Source organism: Crocodylus porosus, unplaced genomic scaffold (genome assembly GCF_001723895.1).
Source record: "Crocodylus porosus isolate Cpor-Errol unplaced genomic scaffold, CroPor_comp1, whole genome shotgun sequence".
Lineage (NCBI taxonomy): Eukaryota > Metazoa > Chordata > Crocodylia > Crocodylidae > Crocodylus > Crocodylus porosus.
Genome location: NW_017728950.1, coordinates 59,240,400 through 59,244,485, shown reverse-complemented (window position 1 = coordinate 59,244,485; position 4,086 = coordinate 59,240,400). Strand labels below are relative to the sequence as shown.

The window sequence follows — 4,086 nt, the reverse complement described above, 5'->3', positions numbered from 1 at the left end:
TCCTCCGCCGCCCCCTAGCGCCGCCCCGGCCTCTGCCTCGGGGCTGCCGGAGTCTGGCGCTGCGGCGAGGCGGGCGGAGAAACGCAGCTCGTCCCTCAGGGCGTGGGAGGAAACCCCCGCTCCCCTGGTACCGTCCGCCCCTCTCCCCCCCCGAGAGTGGCACCCCTGCGAGGGGCCAAGCAGACGCGGGGGAAGCGGCCTCCCGGCCATCCTCTCCCACGGAGCAGCATCATTTCCTCCCCCGGCACCTCTCTGGGTGAATCACCCGGGCCATGACAAATCCCCCCGGGGGCAGCAGGTGGCTCCGGGACTGGCTTGTCCCTACTCCCTCCAGAGCGGACCTGGCAGTGCAGGGAGTGACTTCCAAGTCGCTTCACCGCCAGATCGTTTTCTTCTTTTTTTCATAAACGACCTGGAAACCTGGATTTCAACTTCAAATCTATATATATATATATTTTTTTTTTTTTATTATTATTATTATTATTTTTTTTTTTTTTAAGATGGCTCATGGTTAGCTGCAGGGAGTTGCAGTAGATGAGGCCCCTTCCAGCCCCACCTTGGTCCTAGAGTCCTGTTAGGGCAGGAAGGCGCCCATCCAGTCCAAGCCCCTGCTCAGAGCAGGACTTCTCTATGACTTCCCCAAGACAGCTTGCAGCAGAGCACCCATTTTCTTTGGGGGGGTTGTTTCTGGTTTTTCTTAATAAACAATACGGGAAGCTGAATTTCAACTTAAAATCAAGCATTAAAAAAAAAGGAAACTCATGCTTAGCTGCAGGGGATTACAGTAAGATGAACTGCGGAGGTCCCTTCCAGCCCCACATTTGTCCTAGAACCCTATTAGGGTTGGAAGGGACCTCAGGAGACCATCGAGTCCAAGCCAGTGCTCAAAGCAGGACGTCTCTGTGACTTTCCCAAAACAGCTTGCAGCAGAGCAGCCAGCAGTGTATAGGAGTGGAGGAGAAACCAGTCCCAAGTCCCTCCCAGTGAGAAGAACCAGAGTAGACATCAGCCAAGCATTGGCATTCCCAAATGCCTGCTGGCTGGAGAGCTGACCAACCTCCTAGGCTGAAGGGTCTCCAGCATCAGATACTGCTGGGCAGGTAGGCACAAATGCCCCACCAGGCTCTCCTGGAAGAAAGATACAGGGCACACAGGCGTGGGAAGCTGCAAGCCTCTCTCCCAACTACTCAAAAAGGCACAGAGCTGCATCCCAGCAGACCTGAGACTGCATTACTTACGTCATTCATTCACCCGCTTCTTAAGACTTCTCTCCTCGGGTCTAAAGTTGACACTAGTTACTAGTTGACTAAGGCTCTGCTCTGCCTGCAAGCTCTCATGTGCCTGATCTCTTGACAATTAACCCTTTGCCTCCTCCAGCAACTAGATCTGCCCTTCCTCCCTCCCTCCCCTCTGCTGAAAGACTCAAGCCACAGCCCCTTTACACCTCTTTACATCCATACATACGTTCTGCAATGGGCAGCGCTTCAGATTCCTTGCGGAAACCTGTGCTCTGACCACCTTTCAGCTGATAAGAAAAGTACATTCTCTTAAATACACTTCTTCTGCAGAAGGGGGGAAAAGCGTGTACACAAAGTAGTTGAGACTCCACAGGGCTGCTGCAGCTGCTGCCATAATGGCATTTCTGGCTGGATTTGGTGCTGGGTCCGATTTTCCTCCTTGAGAGCCTGCAAGCAAAGTTCCTATGGCAGCATCCACTTACCAGGTAACCACGTTTTCCACAACAAAGCCCAAGGTGCATGATCCTTCTCCAAGCAGATCCTGCTTCTGCTTAAGCAAGACTGGCAGCAACTACTGGGTGAGAAGAGAGCTGAAGAAAGAAGGGCAACTTTGGTTCCCAGCCCTTCAGACCCACTGGAGAGAGGCTATCCCTTTGAACATGAAGCATCTCCATCAGAGCTTGGGGTCACACAGATCAGCGCAAAGCAGTTCAGAGGTCTGGTCTCTTTTCTTAAAGAAAAAAAAACTCCCAAAAACCAGATTGTCACAACTTGAAGTGTCCCCTTTCAGAGCCAGGTCCTGCAATGAGTGTCCACTGGTTAGGGTGAAGAAGTTGGTTGAGAGGCTGACCTTGTTAACTGACTGCTGTCATTGTCTGGATGATGGGAGAGGCGCTGGCTGTCCAAGCTGGCTGGGGCCAGGGGACTCTGGGCTGCTGCTGCCTGCAGGCACTAGGAATTGGGCTGCCCTGCTCTCCGCTGGTTGGATCAGTGCTGTATGGCCAGGGGGACTGCAGTACAGAGAAGGAGGCAGGGAAGGGAGGGGGGAGAGTGCGTAAGGGCCGCCAGCCAGCAGCCTCCCAAGTGCCAGAGCCTGGGAGGGGAGGGAGGGGACAGGGGGGAGGGTAAGTCCTGGTCAGCCGGTTGGCTAATTCAAAGGCAGAGTGTGTGTCTCCCCTTCAGCACTCACTGACTCACTCACACAGAGAGGGAGACTGGGAAAAAGAAACTAGAGGATTGACAGGCTGGTGACATTTCCCTCCCTCCCTGGGCATGCTTGATGGCTTTACTTTATTTGGTGTGAATAAGGGGAGACCATCCTCCATGTAAGCCCCCTCCCTGCATTGCTTCCCAGTGCTGCAAACAGTGCAAGCAGCATCAAAAAGCACAGTGAGCTCAGAGAAAGGATCAAACGCAAACACTCAGCCTGGAGTTCTGACCAGCCCCCTTCCCCACCCCTTCCTCCTTCTCCTCCTCCTCCTCAGAAGAGTTCAGGAGCATTTGGTTCCAAGGTGACGGTTCAGCCCATTATAGTAACAGATCCAGCTGTGAAATGTGCTCCCTGGGCATCCAGGGGATCCAGGGCACTGAAGGAGAAGCCCTCTTGGTTCTAAGGGAAAGAATATTGGTTAGGCAGGGAGCACCGAGTCAGGCTTTGAAAAAGTTTAAAAGACTGAAATATTACTCTTGTTTCTCTCTGCTGTTTTACCAAGAGCAGGAGTGAGCTGTCAATGCCAGCATGAAGGGGAGCAGAGCACATGCTGGGCTGGAATGAACTGTGTCTAACATCCAGCTCTTTGAGTGCTGCAGTTCCAACTCAACTTCAGTTTTCACTTAAAACCTGTGAGTTTCTTGCTGTTTCAAAAAAAGCTTGAAAACATGGAGTGAGTGTAAGTAACTGATGCTGTGATGTCTGCTTGAGACAATGGAAGATCCTGTACTAGTAGTACAGGGAAGAGTGAACTGACCTGTTATTTCCTTGGGGGTTAACATCCAAATCCACTGACCTATGGGCTCTACCAAAAAACCCCAAGCAGAGGACAGAAGAGTGCAATGGGCTCATGCCACTCACCCAGACAGAAACACCCCAGTAACTGGGTAAGTACTAAGATTCTCGCCAGCTGTTGAGCCTGTTTCTGTAGCTGGCAAAAGATGAATACTGTTGCTGTGCTTCCTGCTGTTAGATGGAAGAAGGCTTTTCTGCCCTGGCCTTTCTAGGAAGGAGTTGGACCTACCCCCATGGGAACAGGGGTCTCTCAGTGCCCATCTTATATGTCTAAGGCACTGCCTTACCTTCATGCAGCCCGGAGCCCATAAGCCATGTTAGCTACTCAGAAATAAAGCCTTTCTGACAGTAACCTGGACTCAGTTTCTTTGATTCTTAAATATTAATTTCTTGTAGCCATGAAATTTACAAGAGGAGCAGATAATTTTTCAAATGTCCTGTAAGTCCTATGCAAGGTCCATGGGAACTTATGGTTGCATCGAGTTTTCTCATAAAATTACATTGTTATCCGGTCTACTTATTACAATGCATGTGGATAGTCTAGCAGTGAATGCATCAGATCTACGGAAAAACTGTATAGGAAATGTGTGGGTTTATGCAGAAAGTATTTGTAAACTATGCTTCACTTTAAAACCAACCTTTTAAGAAGGAGCTTTCATTGCTTAATACCTTATGCACTAGAAAGTATTTGTAGACCCAATAAAACACAGTATCTACTTTACTGCTTATATCTTTATAGGCACCGTATGCCAGAATTTTCCATATGGTTATTTTTCAATTAGATCTCATCACTAAAAATGAAAATTATCCCTGAACTCATATTAAAGCCAATGTCATGACATC

At 49.9% G+C, this 4,086-nt stretch overlaps 1 protein-coding gene across 1 annotated transcript in view; it reads right to left on the bottom strand.

Moving 5' to 3' along the window:
• Positions 1 to 2,243, bottom strand: part of GLIS3 (GLIS family zinc finger 3) — a 328,965-nt gene extending 326,722 nt beyond the window's left edge. The window contains exon 1 of the mRNA XM_019555349.1: positions 1,721 to 2,243. The gene's annotated coding sequence lies outside the window, so the exon portion shown is untranslated. The remainder of the gene's footprint in view (positions 1 to 1,720) is intronic.
• Between the last annotated feature and the right edge of the window lie 1,843 nt (positions 2,244 to 4,086).